Source organism: Pleuronectes platessa, chromosome 23, assembly GCF_947347685.1.
Source record: "Pleuronectes platessa chromosome 23, fPlePla1.1, whole genome shotgun sequence".
NCBI classification, from domain to species: domain Eukaryota; kingdom Metazoa; phylum Chordata; class Actinopteri; order Pleuronectiformes; family Pleuronectidae; genus Pleuronectes; species Pleuronectes platessa.
In genome coordinates, this window is record NC_070648.1 from 10362601 (window position 1) to 10386067 (window position 23467).

The following is a 23467-nucleotide window of genomic DNA, read 5'->3' on the forward strand; positions in this document are numbered from 1 at the left end:
CTGTGTAATCCTGCTGACAGGGAACACAATAACAAGCCAGTGAGTCAGTCCAGAGACAGGCCTGCAGCTACTGGACCGGCTGAAGACAGCAGCAAAGATAAGTGTTGATCAGTATATTTGTTTTGCTACCTCTTTAAATCAACCGTCTTTATAATACTATCATTACTGACTCAGCATGTGCTTTCTGTCTGCTTCTGTTCAGGACTACTGACTCTTCAAACAGCACCCGTCTCAGCATTATTGATCCGAGCCGCCCTTCTGTATTTTAGTCTGTCTGCCCACTTTATGATGTGAGACAAAAGCAAAGCAGCGGAAAAAGGAGTGCGTCTGTGGAGAAGTGAGAAGTTTAGAATTAGATGTCGTGATTTGGGAAAGAATGAATTGGTAACCTTGAAAGAACTTGGTTTAGAAAACGGTTTAAGAGGAATGCACTGTGTGTGTGTGTGTGTGTGTGTGTGTGTGTGTGTGTGTGTGTGTGTGTGTGTGTGTGTGTGTGTGTGTGTTGCTTCTCTAAGACCTTTTGCAGCATACACACCATGATTGTCAGGACCAGGAGACGGCATGAGGATAAAATTCTGGTTTGTAATGTAATTTCGAGGTTGTGTTTAAGGTTAAATGTAAAACAGGGGTTAGGGTTATGCATGATTTTGTCATAGTTAAGATTAGGGATAAGGTTTTTATCTTTAGACTGCGTAAACTTGTGTGTGAGTTTTTTTTGTTCACCTTCTCCCACAGTGTTGGTCCAGGTGCAGATGAAGGTCTTCTTCAAGCTGGATGACATCACCACTGAGCCTTGGATCCCTTCCTCCAGCTTCTCCAGGGACAAAGTGAGACACAAACCCAGTCTCAGCTGTCAGTCTTCAGTCAACACTTACAGTGGGACATTTGATTGTCAGTTTGATCTATTCTGGGTTTACTGGAATGGTACAGTGTTTCATTCACTCTCGTAAAAAAGAAAGAAAAACTAGATGAATCAGAAACGAGGCTTCAGTCCGTCACAACTGATCTTACTCATATGCAACTTTATTCCACAAGTCCTGCATTATAAAAGAGTGAGTTAATCCTTAAACTCTGCTTCCAGCTGAAAACCATGTATTTGATAGTGATGTTATTTCAAGTCTATATCCTGACATTTCAGAGCAAAATATGATTTATGACTGAGGACAGCAGCAAAGACTCATGTAAGTCAACCTCTGAGTGTCCCATTCATCTTCTGATTGACAGCATGAGAAACACACACAACCAAAGACAACATCCACACATTCTAAGCTTTGGCCAGAGCTTCTACACGAGCTTCTATTACAACTTGTAAGTTGTAAATTGTAGAGACTGTAATCCCCACCAGAACACAGTCGTCCAGGTACAGGCTAATCCAGGTATTAGCAGATAAATCCCTGGAAATTTGCTGGTAAATAAGCATGAACTTTGACACATGAAGAATTTCTGTATGACTCATACATATTAGTAAATAAAATACAAAATCATTACAACTATATTTTTCTTTTCCCCTCAATGCCTTTAGATATTTACATTCTATTATTCATTTTATCCGGGTAAAAATAAATAATTTATATTAAAGTCAAATCAATAACAAGATGGTTTCTTCTAATGTGCATACTAAGTTGTTTTACTGTTTTCGAGCTCAATTATTCATGTGGCTTCACGACTTCATCACGCCATTACAGCTCAATCAAGTGACAGCAGAAAATCCGGACGACCTCGATTTATCTTCCCTTTTGTAAATAAGAGATTTTTATTTTATCTGCTCTACCGACCTTAAATCTCTGTTTGGTTACAAATGAAGTTAGTGGACAGCGGTGCCTGTGTGGATTTGTGCAAGTGATTAAATGAAGAAAAGCAAGGACTTAGTGTTCCTGTCAGTGTTCATCAGGCTGCCACTGTGTCTATATTTCTCGGGATAATGTCATCTGGTTGTCCACGTGGTGGTGCTAGCACTCTGCCGCCTCCACGAGCTTCAGTGGGGAGTTGGAGAGGCCTCTGTCGGCTGAGTGCAGCCGCAGTGCGCTTTCTCAGAAAAACTGTTATTTTAATCAGTGGAAATTATGCATTTTGACACAAATAGATGCATTCACTCATTTATTTAGAGCAGTGTACATTTTAAATATAGCACCTTTAAAGTGGGTTTTTATATTTCAGTATAGCAGATCTCAAGTGGGGCTCAATCTAGTATTAGAGACATAAAGAAACGTGCCAAGGCTGTGGCAGAACAGTGTGTGTGTGTGTGTTTGTTTGTCTGTTTCCCACTTGCAGAAGGACTGGGTAATGTCAGCACCACAGCAGTAGTCACTGATGTATGTTGTTAGAAGATGTCCGTCCCAGTCATCAGTGACATGACCTCCATAGTTGACCCCAGCAATGAGATACGTCAGAGCATCCCAGGGACTCTCCTCGTGCTCATCCAGGTACAGACTCAGCAGATTCCCGTGCATGAAGACGGTGATTTTAACGCACTGGCTTTGAGACGCGAGTCACAGGCGAGCAATCCAGTCTATGAGGACTTGACAGAAACTGTAAAGAGACAACGGAGACAGACATTTTAACAAAGGCTGTAAGTACTGTTCCGTCTCGTGCACTTCAACTACATCGTCATTATCCATCAGTCTAATCGGCCTTTCCTCTGACATGGTATTAACTGGCCTTTCTGCTGGACTTAAAGTCTATATCTGTGGTTTAGAGCAGATTACTGACATCCAGGCATAAACTGCACTCAATCACCATCACATCATGATCAAAGTCTTCACTGGATTGATGGCTGTCACTGTAAAACTGGGCCCCTTTAGTACCAGATGAGTCCCTGTCTTTAAGGTCAGCGTCGTTAAAGTCAGAGACAATGTTCCAGCCCATCTGTAGAAACAGGCTCATTTCCAGTAGGATGCTATGAAAAGAAGATATAAAGACTGTTCATTCATATTGGCTCTCACATCATCATGAGGACAGGGGGCAGTGTTATTGTCATCCTTAAGTGTACGTTGTAGATTGTTATTATGGGCCTTGATTGTATTTTCTGCCTTGTGGTGTCTTATTTTAAGTAGCTTCTAGTTTTTACTTCATCTAAGCTTAATGGGAGACCTAATGAGAGACCTAATGAGAGGCCTAATGAGTCAATCAGGTGTGTAATGCACAGGATATTGTCGAGTGTAGAGGTCAAAGCAGGGTTACTGCACACGCCAGGACAAGTTTGATCAATCTCGACAACGGAAAACTGGCCCCATGAAAAAGTCTGAAGGAGTCAGAGATATGGGCATGTAGTGTAGTAGCATGTCTGCTGCTGAGCTGCTTCTGGAGGTTTCTGGTATGACAACTGTATTTCCTCAAATAGAAGAATGCCTCTATGCTCGACTAAATCCCAGGACTTTATTGCATGAAGCCGCACATCTTGCAATAACAACAAAAAACCTTGCAAGAGTGCAAGTGGTTTAAGAAGTGTTTCAATTTTTAGAAGATAGGACAAGATGGTGAATATCTCTTGTACATTTGAAGTTCCACCCCGACTCTTTAGAAGAGCAGCTCACACGCAGGAGGATGCAGGCTTTAGGTTTTAGTGGGATGACCAAACCCCAACTAATATTTGTATGCTGACTTTGCGCATAGCACATTTCAATTCATCAGTATAAATAGAGAAGGGCATATTTGCTATACAGTAATTATATTATATATATATATGGTACAAATTAGCACTTGGTTATATGCCACAGGGGCCTACGGCATTATGGGTAACTTTTGTGCATCTAAGGCATAGACGTGGGATGTGTAAGGTTGAAAATGAATCATAGAAAAGACAATAAAAATCTAATTTCCCAGGCAAACAAATTGCTTGATGTATAACAGTGACATTTCCCCAGCTACAGAGAGGCGTGTCTGAGAGGCAACAAACCATAACAAGTGACAGTGAGGCCTCCACTGGCAGAAGAAACAGCTGCAAATCATGCTGATGAGCATGAGAGAGCTGGAGAACAGTGGGTCGATACGGGGATGGAATGATTCATCTGAATGAACCAAATCAATCCAATATCCATCAAATATGTTTTGCACTTTGTCAACAACAAATGACACTTGATCCTGAAAGCAACACTTGTCGGAAAATAAAAAGAAAGCATGACTAAGACGCAGAACAAACAGAGAGAGACGAGTGGGAAGGAGAAAAGATAAAGCAATTGTTGTTGTGCCGTTTCTGACGCCCTCTTATATCATGCTCTTGGCGATGGGGGCCTGTCCCTCGTCCAGAGAAGGGGAGAGAGAGAGAGAGAGAGAGAGAGAGAGAGAAAGAGAGAGAGAGAGAGGATGGAAGTGCTTCCTCATGCCAGAGGCCTCAGCCAGATGCAGCAGGGCCCTGGTGCAGCCCCCAGGAGAGAGCACACAGATCAGAGGAGTCCTGCTGGTGAATTCCTCCACATTGTGGGGACAGGACAGAGGGAAGAGTCAGCAAAGAAGGGCAAAGAAAGTGAAAACGGATGAGCCAACACCGTGTAACTCGCCCGACACCTAACAGTAACTCTGTGTTGGGATTTTGAGAGAATCTGTTTGCATGTGGGCTATACGCAAATAGAACCACCCAAGTTAGAAGTGGGAAACATTTGTTTAAAGTTGAAGCAGGTCTCCACTTTAACTCAACGGCTGAGTGTTGCTTGCGCATAGTGACATCGCCAAGTCTCAGTCTGGTGGCCATTTTAGCCATTAGAGTCAATCAAATATGGTCTTATGGTGTTGTGTGTGTGTGTCTGTGTGTGTGTGTGTGTGTGTGTGTGTGTGTGTGGGAACTCAGTCAGAGAACCAGACACGGGGAGAGGGAAAGAGAGAGAGAGAGAGATGGCCACATGGAGAAGAAGAACAACAGGGACTGATGGAATAATAGCTGACACTCACAGCTTGTAGAGCGGCAGAGAGCGGGCGGTATCCACAAAGCAAGTGCTGAGGTTGTTAACAGTGAAGGAGCAGAGGCAGAAGGAGCAGAGGCAGAAGGAGATTCGGCGGCTGTGGCTCCGACGCCGGGGCAAACCATCAACAGCCTCTGCAGCTCATTACAGCTCCTCTTCAAATTACCTAGAGATAGGAAAAACGGGGAGGAAGGGTGAGGAGAGGGAATTCAGGGGGGAAATGGATGGATGGGGTGATGCAAGGCAGGAGAGGGCAGGTGAGATATTGCCGAGAAGAAACTATAGCTGCTTTCAGACGTGCACTGAACTCTAGAGATTCTCTGTAGGTCGAGTGAGAGCCTCCTTGTTAATGACGTTTCTAACAAAGGACAGACACACAAAAAATTGACATATCTCAGGATGAAAAAGAGAAGCCACACACATAGAAGACGCACACAAAGATGTCAAGGGAGCTTCAAGTGCTAAGGGCCGATGCCAGTATCTTTGTACTGTAAACAAAAACAGGTGATTTCCACAGCGGAATGTGTTTGTTGCATCCTGCGCCACACCTCACCTGAGGCCTCCGGAGATTTCTGTGTTGCTGTCAACATGTCTGAGCAGAGAAGGTTTGGAGCCATCCATTGGTCATACTCCGGAGTTCTTGTCTGAAGAGGCTTGAGATGAAGAGCAGAGCTGTGGAGGTGTAAGGAGAAAGAGGAATGTTTAATGTATGTTTTCATTAATCATGTGAAACTTTCATCGAGTTATCTCGACTCATGAATCATGGCCTCCGTAGCCGAGGCAGATCAACACCAGACTCTACTCTGAGCTGAGGGGAGAGGAAATCTCGGCAGCAACAAAATCCTCCTGTGATCACATTAATATTGAGCTCGACTTTGTCAAATCTAATTCCCACCCATGGAATAAAGCAACAGAAGTAAGTGACAGATATCCAAAAAACCCACACACTCTCTTGCTCTCTACTCTTTTGAGTGAGTCAGCCATGAATAGATCCTCAGTTGTCAGAAGAATACAAAAAGCAGGGGGAGAAGACACGTATTCATCATCGCCCGGGTGTAATATAAACACACAGAATAACACAGAAAGCACACAGTTGTTCTCGGCTGTCACAGCCACACTTAAGCAGAACCTTGAAACGTTTCGGTTCACAGCAGGAGGAACCTGATGAAGACGCAAGCAGACGCAAGCTGCTTCTTTCAAACTCTCCTGCACCAGCGCTCACACTTGACTTCACTTTAACTTTATTGTCACTAGTGGGAGGAATATACTCACTGCAGCAGTAAATCAATGAAAAACCTCCAGTAACACACACGCTCGTGGTGGCAAAGCAAAGGTTCCTGTCTCCGAGGTGCTGCAGTGGATGGAAGCTGGGCAGCTTCTCCAGCTCTATAATTGCTAAGACACAGGGGCTGTGTTCAAGGGGGGGGAGACTAAACCTCTAGACAGAACTCACAGCGGAAGGTGTTTCAGGACATTAAGAGTGGGTTGTCCGTATGATTAAAAAATTATAAAATCCAATGGGATGTGAACACGATGTTCATGAGCGCTCTGTGTTTCATGGACTCGCCCATGTTGACTGAGCAGCAGCTTGTAGAACTCAAAACACACCAAGTGAGCCTGCGAATGACTCGACTCCCCCACCCGATCGCTACTGTGCAGACTCTGGCTCCAAATGACATCGGAGCAAGATGGCTGCCATTATACATGCAATGTTTCGGCTTAATTTGTGTAGAATGAAGAGGAAGATGAGACACTTCATAAATCTCAATATATAGACTAATATAGTCTATGTATAGGAAACTGAGCTAAGCTAAATTGACAAAACTAAAGCTAAAATTACTCATACAGATCAAATCAAATCCAACCCAGGAACTATGTCACAAAACGGATTGAATCTGTATCTGCCATCGCGTGCAGATCTACAGAACAAACACAAGGCCTGCATGCATTCAGTGTGAATGGAGTGTCGTTGATTCGTACTGTCCAGGGTTTCATCGTGTGCAGGCAGGTTACACACCGAACGTGACAAAGCTTTAGCTGCAATTTTGAGAACATGCTGACTACGAACAAAGTCGGAGCTGCTCTAAAAGTTTGATCCCAGCAGAGAGCTTAGAAGTGGTGGAGTGAGGGGAGAGGAAGAGAGGAAGAGTAGAGGAACAAAGGGGAAGCGGTTAATAGTTTGGAGGATCTAGGAATAAAACATTTATAAGGTAAAAATAAGGTTCCTTTAGTCCATCCATCAGCATTGGTGCAGTGGAATTAGTCTCTCCTCCAGTCTACTCTCCACCTCCACTGTGCATTTCCACAATACCCAGTTGTGTTAAATAGCCTTCCTCTTCTCACTCTTTGCTCTGTATTCTTGGCTTGTTTTCACGTTGAACAGTCTGTAAAAAAGAGAACAATGTACTCTGCAAAGTCTTCACTTGTACATTTATTCTGTCTAAATTGATGATCAAATGTTTACTAATCCTCCCTCTGCTCCCTCCTTCCTCTATGTCTCCATCTTTAAATATTTTTTACACTGACCTCAGCACTCCCTCTCATCTTTAATCAGTCCCCATTTCCCCCCCATTTCCCTCCCTCTCATCGCTCTTCCTTCCCTCCACATCCCCCTGCGATGGCTCCTCGGATTCCTCGCTGTCTGCCAACCACTTATTATTTGTCTTCTTTCTCTGTACTCCCCATATTACACGAAATCTTCGGCATCGCTGTCAATCCATCTTTGTGGGAAGCGGCAGAGCTGGGTGATATTTCTCTGTAGGATCCACATCGGATCCACTGAAAAAGGAAGAAACACTGATTAGTGCGGCTTTAAGAAAAGAAAGACCAATTATATATCATTTTAGGCATCTAATTATCACATAATGACTGTAGCATAAAATCTAACATCACAGACGATGGTAACACTTGATTGCCGAGCATGTCAACAAACTCAGCTGCTGCTTCTTCTGCCCCTGACCTCCTCTCGTTCTCCAGACAACTCTTTTCAATTTCCACAGTTCCCTTCCACATCCCTTCCTTGTGGTGGCACGGTGGTGCAGCGGTTGGCACTGTAGCCTCACAGCCATAATGTTCTTGTGTCTGTTTGCAGTTGTATCTTCTCCCGGTATCTGCGTGGGTATTTCCAGGTACTGCGGCTTCCTCCTGCCGTTCAAAGACATACAGGTTGGGGACAGGTTAATTGGAGACGCTAAATAGATTGTTGAATGGATAGATAGATGGATGGATGAATAAATGAATGGATGGATGCTCCCACCACAGTCCAAAGACTGACCACGATAAATTCATTGATTACTCTAACTTGGACACATAGATGTGAAGGGGTGTATGAATGATTGTTTCTCTCTATGTTGGCCCCGCAATATCAGCTCTGATTGGCTCCAGCCTCCCCATCACCCTTAACGGATAAATAGTATAGATTATGGTCTGTTCCCTTCCTTGTCCTTCTCCCTCAGTCCCTCATTCCTTGCACCTGACCTCTTTAGTAGCTGCTTGGTGTCCACCACCGTGCTTCAGTTGTTTTCCAGTCGCTCGAAACCTCTTTCAAATTGATTATATAGAAATATTATTTTAAAAATGTTTAAACTGTAGGTCGGAATGTCAAAATTCTTTTAAATATACAAACAGCGGTTAAGAGATATGATTTACTGCTAATTCATTTAGTTCCAAAACAGAAAAATCTGGATTACTGGATTAAAATAAAGAGCTGTAATGACGGTTTATTCACAATGGGAAGATTTTTTTTTTGGACAGATAACATACAACTTACACAGTGATTTGGTATATATTCTCTAAAAGCAAGCAAACATGATTTTCAAATGGCTTTTAGTTGTACTTTCTGAAAGTTGTACAGTTCTACTACTACTCCTGTGGACCTGTGGACGGGTGGACAAAGAAACAGAGAGGGTCACTGATTATTGGCAAGTCAGAAGGAACAGGCTACCAGGCCATTAGACAAATATGTCACTCTGAAACACTGCAGTTGCAATCTATAAGTGCCACGACGCAATTGTCCCCAAATGTCACGCTGTGGCCACATTGTGAACTGGCGGCTGAGTGAAGTGGGGGCAACGAAGCAGAGCAAAGGACCGAGGGACAGAAGGAGAGAGAGAGGGAGCATGAAAGGTCAGAGAGACCAAAGAGGGAGAAAGTGTGTGAATGGCACACACTGGGAAGAAATTGGACGGAGAAAAAGAAAGGCGACAGAGGAAAGGTCCCGTGGAGACGAGGGACATTTTGAAAAGATGGAGGAGGATGGGAACGATTGAGACCTAAAGATCGGGGGTGGACAAATTGTGAGGTGACTTACTCACTCATTCTCCTTCAGCCAACCCCCTCACTCTCCCTGTTTGATAGTACATCAATCTTTCTCAGCATCTCCTTTGACGACATATTCAGGACTTAAAGGAATACACAAAGGAACTCTGTGGCTACAGTATTTGTTTCCTAAAGAAATTCCTCTGAATGTACTCTACCTTAAAATGGTGCAAATGCTCACTAAATAAAATAATTGATTTCTTTAAATTGTTCGGAGGATGCGGACTACCCAGGCTTTTGGTTTAGTGTTAAGAGACCTGCAAATCAATCTGCACTTCAATCTGGAGGGGAGCTGTCACACATAAAGCCAAAGATTCAGCAATGTGACAAACATACTAACATAGACGCTGATGAACACATGGCACATTGGTTTCCCCTTTTCGTGTAGACAAGCTTACTAGTTGAGGAGAGAAAGAAGAAAAAAAAATCTTCCATAATATGAATTTATTCATTCGTTTTCATATGGTGGGTAATCTTGTTAAATGATCACATTTTTGGGACGATGCAATTTAACTTTGTTTGAGCTCTTTGCTTGACTATTACTATAATGTGATATAACGTAAACGCGGCTACAGATTAGAGGAGAGGACACAGAATGCCACACGGACCGTATACACACATGAAGATAGTTAAGTTCAGAAAGGGTTCAAAAAGCAAACGAAAACAGAAGTCGCCGTGGCTTTGGGAAACAGGAAAGATATATTAGCTGCTGTAAACTTTCTTTGTAGCTTTGCCTAGCTGTCCTCCACTGATGTCTTATCTGATTTCTGCTCAAAGTAAATCCCTTCAGATTTGGAGAGCCTTTTTCAAAGATGACCATAATGCACTCCACTGGCAGTTCAAGACAATCTGGTCTCCATTATGGAATGAAAGCCTGAGCACGGGCTCATGTTCTCGTGAAGAGGCGATATGTTTTCAATACACCGATTACTTTCCCCAACCTGTTGATGCTTGGGACTAAATTGCTTTAAAGAGATGTAGTGGAAAGTTTGGTGAGAGAACATGGGAGGTGACCGGCGGCACAGGCAACATGTGTGATTGCCTCGGGTGGTGAATGGAGGCAGGGTGCACTGAAGCTCCAGCAGTTTCCACCCCTACTCAAAGGACAGTGAAGTCCTCCAAGCTGCTTTAAGTTTTTGTTGCTCCTCACTCGCTCGCCCAGGGAGAAAGATACTGTTACAAGCTATCTATACAAATGCTCTTTCAAAATGTGTTACAGTTATTAATTCTAGTTTCAGGTATCTACAATTTAACCCTTACTTGATTTCAAGTTCATATATATTGAATTCGCCGAATTTATGTTGCATTCATTTAAGTTTGAAGTAGTCAGAATGGTATTGTAGATATCATGAACTGCAATATGCAACAGTAAAGACAGAACTGGTCTAATGAGGTTGAACCTGCACTTGATCTTTGTATCCTTGATGCACTCAAGTGCTCAGCTCTGATGATCTACCTCTTGATAAATGAGAAGACACAACCTGATGTTAGTGCATGAAGCATAATGCACATGGTACATGAAACAGAAAGGCAAATGAAGAGCGACTCGTCCACAAGTAGACGCCCTGCAGGGAGAAAGCAAACCTATACTATTGCAACCATCAAACTGTACGTTCCATAAGAACATAATAAACCGGACAAGACAAGGTGCATCAGCAACAGCTTCTCTTTAGTTTTCTCAGGTATGTGAGTTTGTAAAACGGGACTTTGTTAATAACAACTTTTCTGCTGATTTATGGCAACTCGCAGGAGACGTATAGCCTCAAATACAGGACCAGGCATTGAAAAGAGGGAAGTATTTTACAGTATATTCATCTGAGGACCAAGAATGATCCAGAGCAGAACATAAAGAGAGACAGAGCTTTTAACTGAGATGTTTAAATTAAAATGTTCCTCATGCAAAAAGATGACAATCTGTTATTTGCTTCTTCACTTACTGTCACTCGATATTATATCGAGTAACATCATAATGTTAGATCATATTTTGCTGAGTGACACCTGGGATTGTGATGTTCTACCTGTGTTTGCTTCTATGAAGTCAGTTTGACGTGAGTTGAGTCACACTGTCGAGCAGAAATGCAAGAGGGCCAGTGTTACCCAGAGTGCAACTGTGAAAGTTCTGTTTGCCTAATTCCAAAGTGTCTTTGCCTCAGTGTGCTCACTGGACTACAGCTAATCCAAACCAATTAACCCTTTATAACAACTCAAGTGTAATGTACTGAACGCTGACTCAGCGGAGAACACCACCACGAGGAAGTGTCGACTGTCCTAGTCCCTCACTGCTTTAGGTGTGGACAGGAAATCTGTCTAAAAATCGAAAAGGGCACAGTCCTCCGCCAAGGCCCCGACGTTTCCTTAAATTCAATCAAGCTGCACCAAATTGTAAACACTCAGACATGAGTCCTCCACTAAATACTCCAGATTTGTTCAATATTTCTTGAAAAATGTCCCCAAATCTCGACAAACGCCCTATTTTGGAGTTTTGATCCTTAATGGAAGCCTTTCCAATTGCAAGTGAATAATTCCTTGGCACATACCCCATCCTTACACCAAGTTTGAATTAAATCGGTTCAGTAGTTTTTGCGTAATCCAGCTGTAACAGTCGGACAGCAATGAAAACACCTCCTTGCAGGAGGTAATGAACCATAGTGAACATCTGTAACTCCTGCACCTGAGAAGGCAGAGAGCACAGACCAGTAAAAAGTGTGTGTACGTGTGTGTGTGTGTGTGTGTGTGCTATCCACAATCTCACTGGTGTGTCTCATCATCAACATCAACATTTTGTCCTTCTCCAAGTTCACTCCGACATTTTCCTCTTCAAACACCCTGAAGGACGCACAGACCAGGAAACAGTGGAAATGTGTTTTCCTCTGTGACTTTCTTTTACGACTATCAGCCTGATTCATTTCCTAGGCTGAGTTGTTCTCATAAGGACATAAATGTTTTCGTGTTTTCTGACCTTCTATGAGATCTCCCCAAATGCCCCCACAGCTTTGTGTTTTATGTGTTTTTATCTCTGTTTTTTTTTGCCTCCCGCGGCTCGATGGTTACAGTACTGAGATCATCGAGATGAATATTTAGCTCAGCGAGTCAGAGGGGACACATTTCACCTGCGCGCCGGCAAACTTCATCATATTTTAGAGCACTCGAGAAAATTATTTTCCACAAATCACATCTTCTTCTGTAAGCAGCATCTAATTAAAAAAGGGAGCCATAACCTGATGTTCCTCTAGATGTGTGACTTTATCTCTCGACTTCTCCGCAGTCAATTTTCACCTGCTGTAATTCTCTTTGAAAAGCAAAAATAGTAAAGTAAATAATACAAAATAAATCACAAAATAAAAATAGTCAAGGTTTTAATCCACAAGCAAGGGGAAGATGTCTAATATAAAACAAATTACATCTATCTCAGATGTACAGGAGGTGTGTACAGGGAAAGTTATAGATTCAAGGCTATGTTTTTTTGGTCTTCCAGTTTGAGAGCAGGACTCGTTGATTTCACGTTCAGATTTTGTAACACTCTCACTCAAAACCCTGCCTTCACACTTGGACATAACCTGCTTGTATTTCCTGCACTGCAGCTTCAGCTCTTCTCCTCACGCTCACACTCTGCCAATGAAACGACCTCTCTCAAATTCCCCAACCAACAGAATGCCAGGCGCAGTGTTAACAAGTGGAACCGCCCCACCCTTCGACGTGGTTGTGTTAGCCTTGTGTCTTTGAGAGTCCTGTACGGGCGCTTAGTTTAACCAGGTTCCTTATTGGAACACCAGTTTCTCCATGGAGCAGGATTCCAGCAAATCCAATCGTCATGAAGCGGCACAATCAGGGATTCCACGTGTTTCAGGTTATGGCAACACTGCTGCTAGCAACTACAAAAACAAACCAGACGCCACTCTGTCTCTCATGGGAACAGCACCAACGGCAAAAGTAATTTCACTTGTCATCACTTCACCTGGCATTCATTTGGTGTGTTATTTGTGACAGACTTGTCGAGAGCAAAGGTTTCAAGCGCTCACAGAAGCGATGGGAAGAGAAGAGCTGGAGCGCAGGAAATCCAGATACAAGCAGGGTCCATTTAAGTGTGAGCGCAGGGTTTGGTGTGAAAGCGAATATCAACGTGGCAAACTGAAAGACCACACTCTTGAATGAAGACAGGGGAAAAATATACATAAGGTGAGCTGATAAACCCAGAACAACCCATAAAAATACCTCGCTAGTCTTTTTCATCCAGTTTGTTGTCTATATTAAACGGACTGATCTGTGTTCTAATGAAAACTTGCACTTTGATAAAGTCTAATAAAAGCTGATAACTGTATAGTTTGCATTCAGTGCAAAGACACCAACATTTCAAAGTGAAATTCACATTTTAACCTGCAACTTCTTGAACCCCTTTTATATATTGAAAATGGCTTTTTTTTCAAATTAGCACTCGGGTTATCAGAAATTTTTACCTAAATTTAGCACATCGCTGTTTGCTTATAATCCTTAGATAATCCTTAGATGCTCGTATCAATTCCCCAATTTAGCCTTGATGCCAAAGTAAAATGGTAAAAAAAAATGAACCTGCAGGTTGAAAATACTACAAATGTTCCTTTAGGTACCAAGATAAAGTAAACGACAGCAGGTCCTCCTCTCCTCCGCGCTCCCCTCCATGCACGGTGTGACTGTACACAATCTCTGCTTGTCAGGTTGGGCTCCACTCATTTTTAGTGCACTTTAGTTCTCCCATTTTCTCTGTGTTTCTTTGCCACACTCCCAATCTCCTCTCTGTCAAGCCCAAATGGCTCTGTCTCCCTGCATCTCTCCTTTCAATTTCCTTCCCTTATTCATCCCTTCATCCTGAGCTGCCGCTGTCTCCCTCCCAGCTGGCTCTTGGCCTCCGCCCAGGTGGGCTTTTTGCCCTGGAGGATCCTGACAGCCTGAATCTCTGACTATACCAGTGCTGGGGGACACAGCCACGGACTTAATCTTTGTCACGTCCTTTTGCTATTCAGACACTCAAGTGCCAATGAGACAGGACAAAATAAGTGAGAACATGATGACAGGGTATACAGTTAGTACACTTGCTGAATCACATTTTAATTCATGAGCTTTTTTTCCTGTAAATGGAAAGCATGACATTTACAGATTAAATGTTCTAAATGGGCTTTCGTGGCTACACTATTCACTTGTCTAAAGTGCTGTAGGAAAATTTCTTCCTTTCATGATTGTATTTGTAAGACATAAGTTTTTAAATGCTGGAAAGATCCTACTTACTAAACAACTGACAAACTGCAATGTAAGTACGTGAAAATGAAAATGCAAAGTAGATAATTGCCCTTTTGTTCCTATTACATTCACATTTGTGGAAAATGTTAATGCTATTGTGGAATAAATTTGTTTTTCTTTTCAATTTAATTTATTATTTTTATATATTCTCGATAAGCTTTCGTACTTTTTCCACCAGCAATATTAATGTAAAGACATGAAAGACCATAATTGTGTTCAAACTTAGGCACATTGCATTTGACTTAGATAAAGATCAGATCCCATTTACCAATCAATGCAGAATCAATCTGGTAATTCCAAAGAGTTTATGCTTGTATATAGAAAATGTCAGCTTCATGTTACAGGAAAAAAATGTTTTAGTTGCAATATTAGGTCCAACACAAACTTACCTTCTGCTGCTCCACTGCCAACAATGATGGACAGGTACTAGTTACATCTCTCCTTTAACTGGACCATCTGCTTCCTGACGTCCACCTTCTCCCTTGTCGCATTACTGATATGGACAACACACACACACGTACACACACACACACGCACCGCACACACACACACAGTTGGTATTGAACATTGATACACCTCTCTATGTATTACTCTCTTCTCTCATGAATGATGTCAATATTGTTATTCTATCGATATGCTCAGTTACACAGGGATCCCTCATATGTGACTCCCTGAGGTTTCTGGGTTATTATGGTAGTTTTTCCTCGCTCTGGTTCAGGGTTTGGGGCAGAGGAAGTTTCACCTTGTTAAGCTCTATCAGGGTAAATTGTGATTTATGAATATGGGCTGGACAAATTCAATTTGAATGATTGATTGTTTGATTAAGGACTGTTAGTAAAAGTTAGAAAGCTGGCTACTGTGAACTGAGTAAAGAGAGAAATCAAAGGACAGATGATACAAGGAGAGTTTTGGGGGGAATTAATCCTCCAGATTGTAAAAAAAATACGTAATTGTATACGTACAAATGATCAATATCAGATAGATGAGAATTGTCCAGGTGTTCAGAGATCTTCAGGTGTATAAAGAAAAACCTTCAAAGATAAACTGGAGCAGGAGCCAGGAAACGTGTTCACTAAGGTTAATCAGCTCATCATATGGCCGATAGTAATACACTATAATGAAAACAATACAGCTCAATCCAGATTTGTACAATTTTTACATTCTGCAAAGAGTGTATTAAAGCTATTGCTCTCTTACGTTACAAAACAGCCAAAGCTCAAAATCAAGCATCGTGAAAAAGGGCTAAAAAACCCTCAATTTAAATGAGGTCTTCTTGAAAGCTTTGCAAATGTAATTAAAGTCAGGTCATGTTTAATGGGCACGAAAATGAAAGCCTCCTGGTGTGGAAAGCTGGAAAAAGCTCCCTGCTCCTCTTCAGCCATGTTCAGGTAGCTGCCTTAATTTCAGACAGAAAGCCACCTCCCTCTCTATCCTCCCTATCTCTCCTTCTCTCTCTCATTCAAATGCTGCTGGACTTATGTTCAATGGCGACAAAACCTCCGGATGTCAGCCGGGCATCTCTGAGTCGCTCTGAGATCCATCCAGTGCCTCAATGAGGCACATCCAACAGGCAGTGACACACAAACATCAGGGGATTTTTATTTAAATGTGTTTTTTTTGGAAGATATAATAATTCCCATCATAGCCACGTGAACACAGATTGTCAAGGGGTAACAGGTAGGGATGAAGGGAGGTCGTACTTTTGACTTTCAGCCGAACGCCGGTTAGCCTTATACACCCCCACCCAATTCAAAGCACTGCCAGGAAATTGGGTATTTGCAAAGTCTGCCTGATACACACAGGGTGAGTCTGGTGAGTTGGTTAATTGGTGCGGCAGCGAGGCTTCCCGGAGCTCGAGCTGTGATACGGGTCTGCCTCGCAACTCGTGGTCAGAGGGTCAGGACGCCTTGTCACCCAGAGAATGGTGATTAGCTCTGGGTAATGGTGCCTGCCAGCCCAATTAGTGGCATTATGTGTGACCACTACCCCTGTGCCACTAATTACAACCAGGCCGTGAGTGTGTGTGCGAGTGAGCGAATCAGGAATACAAAAATGTGTGTGTGTGTGTGTGTGTGTGTGTGTGTGTGTGTGTGCAGACAGATGACGCTCTCAACCGCAGTGTCCACCCTGTCATTTACAATTAGAGCAGGCCTCAGGTCTTTGTTACACCATCACCTAGCTTACCAGACCTCATTTGCTCGACACCAAGCGTCAATCAGTCATTAATGCACTGACTCAAGGGGGGGGGGGGGGGGCATGACCCTCTGTCCTCAGTGCAATCAGGAGGAGCTGCTGAGAGGTACTGTGGAGAATCATTTTGTGTATTTGAAGGATGTGGTTGAACCGCTTTATTGCATTTCATCTCTTTGTCATTTAGGTGGCCCCAATGAACAAAGTGCAAACAACAGAAAAATCATAAAACATGAGGGAACTTTGATCCAAATAAAGAGAGGCAGCAAAAAATCCACAAAAAGTTGGATGGAAGTAGCAGAATATTGAAGCACCAGGACATCTGATGTAACCTGTCATCTCCCTTCACGCCGTCCAATAAGAAGCCTTGTGTGACGTCCCAGCTTCATGCTCTAGTCCTCATCACCACCACCAGTGTCTACACTCCAGGGAGAGTCTCCATCAAATCCAAAGCATCTACCTCATAGGGCGGTTTCCATGGTGTTCCACACTTCCTGCTGGGGTCTGAGCACCAAAGTCTCTTCCTCGTTTTCACTGCAAACGTACATTCATTCTCATTTGTTCCTCCTGATTGAACTTCTTTGTAAATAAAGGGAGTGCAGCTTAGCCCAATCCCAATTTGCAATGTTCATCTAGATAAAAAACTAAATGTGATTTTTCAATCCTGACAAATTGACCAGTGAGTCTAATGCAAGGACACAAACAGAGGCCAATGTTTCTTTAGATTCCTGATTTTGTTGTCACCTTATCAAATGTACACGGTTTATATAGATCACCTTTTAACATAATATGAAAATACGAGGGGTAAACTTGATAATTTGAACATGTAAAGAGCAAAAGTATCAGAATGAGAGGATCAGAAAATTTAACTTTTAACAGCTATCGACTAAATCCACCTCAGAATATCTTTGTTTCCACCCACAGGCAAACTAACAGAGAAAAACAACTGCGTAGAGATGTTTTTACTTCCCAGAACCTTATGATGTGAAGTATGCGGCAGCCGAATTGTTTACATGTTAGAAGTTTTTTTCTTACGTTATAAAAGCGCCCTGCAACATGTCAGATTTATATATAAACCTGCATACCCACCGACTCACACATAGCTGCGAGAGAGAAGCTGGAGTGCAATTAAGTGCTGAGGCTCTTCAGCCTGGAGGCACTGTGATTCATACCGTGCTCTTTTTCATAAACCTGTGTGTGGACGGCTGGGAAGTTGGTGTACGAGCACTGTGAGTACCTAGCCAAACACATTAGCAGATGAAATTTTCTGCTCTGATTATGGTTGTACACGCAGGGCTATTCATCTGTGTTAATGTACTTATCGAGGACTGGGGGTCAGAACAGTGTGAAACAAGAGAGAACACGACTGTCAAAGAGCGGAGGAGATAAGAGGGGGAGAGGAGAAAAGAAGGGGAGCCAGGAAAATATCATGCACCAGCTCATTTAGGGCACAGTGTGTGATGCAAGAAGCAATGTCAGAATCTACCTGAAGGGCTCTTCTATGGGGCGCAGGAGGAGCACGGTGAGGAGGCTGCTCCTGACTCGCTCCATCAGGGAGCTGAACAAGGAGTTTCCACTGGCAGACTCTGACAGCATCTCACACCTACAGGTAGACGCGTATGGGGTTTATATATAATGATTAACTGACCTGCTGTTATTTTTCTATACATTGCAAGTAGGCTATTCCAGAGGTCTGTTAAGCAATCGGCACAATCTCCAGATCCAAGTTCACAGCTTTTCAAAAATAATTGCACTGCAGCAACAAAACAAATGTTGTGCTTTCACTTCGCAAGAGAAATTGCCAAACAGGAAGTGATTCTGTGAATGTTGTTGCCATAACGAAGGTAAGTAAATTATAAAAAAGATCTGAGGGCAAATTTGACCTACTGTTTGACCCAGTTATTCACCACTGCTGTAGTTTAGTGGAGGAAATGCACTCCCCACAGACTGCTTTATTCAATCTTCATTAATGATGAACGTTGTGATGATAGAGGATGAACAGTTCACAAGAAATTACTTCCACTTAAGCCATTTTCAGACATGACCTGCGGACATAGTGCGGAGAATTGGGTCCAGACTTCATCCACAGTTTGCCTTTCACACATTCACAACGCAGCGGGAGGTTCTCTGCACAGACGCGTTCACAGCAACAACAAATCCTCCACATTGTTCAGTTGAGAGGTGGAGCAACCTGGTGCAACAGGAGGAGGCAGCAAGTAATGTTTAAATTCCACTTGGTTTTATGATTTATACACAGACACTGGTGTCGGCACTTATCACCGCAATCTCTCCAGACATCTTTGTCAGTATCGTCTACATGTATGAGGACACAGCAGGGGATCTCCCTGTTCTCACGTCAGATTCTCCTGCCTTTCTGCAGACTTTATACTCGGCAGACAGCAGGAGAAAGTCCAAGGATAATCCGGAGGCTCTCACTCTGACATTTGTTTTCACGTATGCAAAGTGTGGAGAATCTCTGGAGTTCGATGAATGTCTGAATGACAGACAGACATTTCTGGAATTAGAATGGAGATACTTAATGCATTTTCTTAAAGATAAAAATATAGAAGTGGTCCTAGAATCATGAACAGATCCTGGCTCTCATATATTACCTGCACTGATGGTGCTAGAGGGAGAAAAGTGCATCATCTGCTGTGTAGAACTGAAACATTTGAACCGTGATAAGGTTTTTACCACATCAGGATGAGTCACATCTGCCTCGGCCTATTAACTTTTATCACTTTGCATGGTTTACTGCTTGTAATTGAAGGATTTCTAGGAAAGCACCTCAAGAAAATCTATCTGAAATAACTGATGGCAGACTTTAAGTCAGCCTCTATAGTTTTTTTGGACAGGTTTTCTGGAAAGAATTGTCTCCACTGATAAAAATGAATATACACTCTATACCATTGTGTTGTACTCCACCAATCACTTTGTTCATTCACACATAAAACTGAATACAATAGAAATGCTGTTGCTGCCAAGTGCCAACCTCTCTGCTCTGACTTTACAGCTGTATTAAGAATGAACATTTCCATGGTTATCGAAATGGAAAGGACACTGTTGAAGGGTCGATCGAACCCTGTACCGACTTTTTACTGGCTCATAAATTCAGGTGAGCGCTAAAAGACACAAAAACTGTAATGTAAAATAGGAGAAAATCAAATTTCAACCATAAAGAACATGAAGACCACAAAGTGAAGCTAAAGTGTCTCGCTTGCCCCCTGGTGGCTGGCTGCAGTATATATCATAAACCCAGTTTACTCCTTGTTAGTGGATAGGGGGATTTTAGTTAGTTCTAATCACCCTAATGTCCGTTAAATGGAATTTTATTTAATAGATTCATTACAACGAGATTAAACATCGTGATTGATGGTTGTCACTGACTCACAACTGGACCATTGCTACTGTGCAGACTGGCTCCAAACATGCAAGATGGCAGCGTTCGTATCCAGGATATTTTAGTTATATTTCTGAAGAGTTGGAAGTATGGAGACGCGTCATCCATCTTTATATACAGGCTATGGTTTTCAGCAATCACAGAATTTGCACTCTAGAGGGGCAATATGTGTAATAATGATTGTGTCACAAGTAGTTCCATTCAGCTTCAATCACGTTTCTCAATTGTCTTAAATTACCTTTGTGTTAAATTTTAGTCCCTATGCAAATAAGAAAAAAGACCAAACTTTCTCTGAGCTCCCAAAGCCAAGGACAGAAAAGTCACTTTCTATAATGCAGCTGACTGAAGAGGAGGACAGGAATTAACAGTACAAAGACAGAGGTAATACATCAAAATGGTAATTAAGGTCATTAAGTCTGGACCCAAATGTCTTTATCCTGTTTTTTGCCAAATCATTAAGAGAGTCATTAACTGTAAATTGTGTCCAGTATCTGCTGAGCAGGTCTTTCAAGGACCTTTCTGACCCCACAAAATCTATTTGTGGGCTTTGGAAGAGACACTCCTGCACTCTGCACCTTGAACATGCTGGAAAAATCGGAAAAGGATTTTCTCTTGCTTTTTATACACTACTGTAGTGTTTCTGAGCCAGGCAGTGCTCCAGTAGAGCTTGTCTCCACCAACAATAGAGCAGTGTGGATGTAAGGAGGTACTTCAAGGTGGACTAAGTGCCTTCTCAGTGTCCACTGGGGGGCCGCAAAGATCGGAAAGGGATATTTTTATAGTCAAAGTCAATTGTTATCAAACAAAAACATTGAGTATTCTAGCAACACAGCATATTAGAGTTACACTAGGGGTGCAAATAATCAACCATTAACAATGGTGGTGGCACCAAAGTGGTGATGGGGCTCCCAGTTCAGATTCTACAAAGGCCGATGGAAAGGCTTGAAAACAGAAATTTGATTCAGAGGGATTAATGAATAAGAATTACTTCTGCCTTCACACTCTAAATGTCACTTTGTTGATATTGGAGTGCTAGACAAAGATGCAGATATAAGGGAGCGACTTTTAGCAGGGGAACAAATATGAGATGACAGCAAATAAGTGTGACAAATGGCGTCTGTGTAAAGCGTCCCATTTAGTGGGGATCAGCAGCATAAGGGCGGCAGTCTGAGACAATTAATATTTAATGTCCAGACAGTCACAGCAATTTAATTCACTGCAATTATGTGCAGAAGGAAACTTCTCCTACAGAATCGGAGGCACAACAGTCTGTGTCCCTCAGCTGTATTGTGATTTGGATAATTCCACCCATTTCTGAGAGGACTGCTGCGGTTAATTATGCAGTGAAAGAACAGCAGCATGAAGAATGAGCGAGCTGAGCTATGGGCTGTAACAGAAGACTGATGGAGGCTATATGAGCCCATGGTTTAATCAAATCTTTTTCTTTCTATTCTTCATTTCTGTCTTTGGTTCCAGTTTTTCCTTGTTCTAATTTATCAGTGGTTAGGGTGGTTTCCTCAGCAGGAGGCATGAGATATACTGTAGGCACGTTCTGTCTCAAACATCAGGGATCATGCGATACGGACGGAGTACCAAGGTGTGTGTGTGTGTGTTTGTGTGTGTGTGTGTGTGTGTGTTTGCGTGTCTCACCTTGTTTGAGTTCCTGCTTTGTCGTACCACTTGGTAACTTCCCCCTGGAACCTGGAGGCGACTGCACTGGGATTGGACGGTGAACACTTTAAGAGCACAAAATACAACTGGAACTTATTCACAGCCCACATGCGTGAACAACACAATAAACAAACCTGGTTTTGTTATGGGCTTCCTACACAACTGTCAACGGCCTCTCGATAACATCACATGGATGCAAAGTCATTTCCTGTCATCTCACCACAGTTATATTTGTATTTTTACTGTGTAAATTCACACAGAGTGTTTTACTTGCTGCACAAATAAGCTAGCTAGGGGGGGAGGGGGCTGTGTGACCACATGCTACTCAGAGGCAATGCATTGATTATACTACAGGACATGGCAAAGTTGAGGTTGTGTAATTAGATTTTTGCGTGTGTAAGGGTACGGGGTTTAAAGGCACGAGGATGTTGTGTGTGTGTAACAGTGTGTCTCTCTTAATGTCTCCCAGTCTGTGGAGGACAAGCTGCTCCTCGTGCAGCAGGTTAACTGTACACCTCTGCCATAGAGGGGACTTGTTGGGTCTTAGTGATATGCGCTCTATCAAGTGTTAGGCACTCTCCCTTTTTCTCCACCTCTTCTTATTCTCAGATGTACATGATGACGTGATTACGTAGAGGGTGATTCAAAGAGAGGCTGGAGTGGAAGCTCTCTCTCTCTATGTCCACCAGTTGAGTTGCTGCAGCCTCCATCAATCGTGGCACAGTTTTAATTGTTTCCATTTGTTTGTTTGTGTTTGAGTTTGGGGGGTCATGTAGTCCTGCTTTTGTTTTGTTTTTTCTTATTCACTTACTTCACACTGGAAGTCAAGGGGAAGTTTGTGGGTGTGTGGTTGGTCCAGATGTTGTCATGTTTTGTTCTTGCTGGAAAGGCCTCCGCACACTCATAGTTTAATTTTTTTATTTTTTTAAATAAAACATGTTGCTTTAACAGCAAATCTGGCGCGGCATCCTCCTAATGTGTTGCTGTCACTGGGTAGAGCCCAGTAAACCATTGAGGTTGTGGCCATAAGACTGAGTGCCATTTCAGTTTCCTCTTTGATACATTTTTCTAATTGCATTCAAACCATTCTGATTCACTGCAAAATCCTTCATTGTTCCTCAATCAGTGGACACAGACTATTCACTCTCTGCTCCCAAATACAGTTCAGAGTGTTTTCAATGTTAATGGAAATCCATTCAAACCTACACAGCACCACAAAACCTACACACATGTACAACACTGTCCTAACCAAATGTGCGACAACACAGGAGCACTGTATACAAAAGCCATTAGTGGAGTGCTGATCCATGTGGTTTCTACAGTAATGTACGGCTATTGATTTGCATTGGCGTGTGGTAAAGTGTCCCATTGACAGCAGAGTGTAAAGAGTGTAGCCTGGGATTGAGAGGCCTTCTCTCTTAAAGCTACAGGGCGGCTTTTAGCTCAACCTCATGCTGTGCTTTTCAAAGCAGCTTCAAACTGGGCCTGAATCATAAAAACTGACAAACAGTGAACACAGCAAAGAGCCGTCAGAGTGCAGCTCATGAGGAGCTCTTATATGGATTGTGGTAATGTACTGGATTGACTGGACAGAATGTGATGGGCAGAATTGATGTGTGGGTTGTACTGCATGTTTTTGTAAACGCGTATGAGGCTTTGTGTCGATATCTATGTTGTGTTACCTGGGTTTTGCTTTAATCTTTGAGGCCCTCGATGTCCCTCA

The 23467-nt window shown here is 42.6% G+C and overlaps 1 long non-coding RNA gene across 2 annotated transcripts; it reads right to left on the reverse strand.

Annotated features, from left to right (window-relative positions):
- Positions 1-1297: 1297 nt before the first annotated feature.
- LOC128430293 (uncharacterized) lies at positions 1298-21894 on the reverse strand. Of its 2 annotated transcripts, XR_008333989.1 has the most exons (6): positions 21724-21894; positions 18160-18276; positions 14873-14976; positions 7855-8039; positions 5449-7673; positions 1298-2529 (listed from the first exon to the last, which is right to left on the reverse strand). It is a non-coding gene; the product is annotated as an uncharacterized LOC128430293 (long non-coding RNA). The 2 variants fall into 2 exon arrangements; XR_008333990.1 differs by lacking the exon at positions 18160-18276.
- Positions 21895-23467: the final 1573 nt, after the last annotated feature.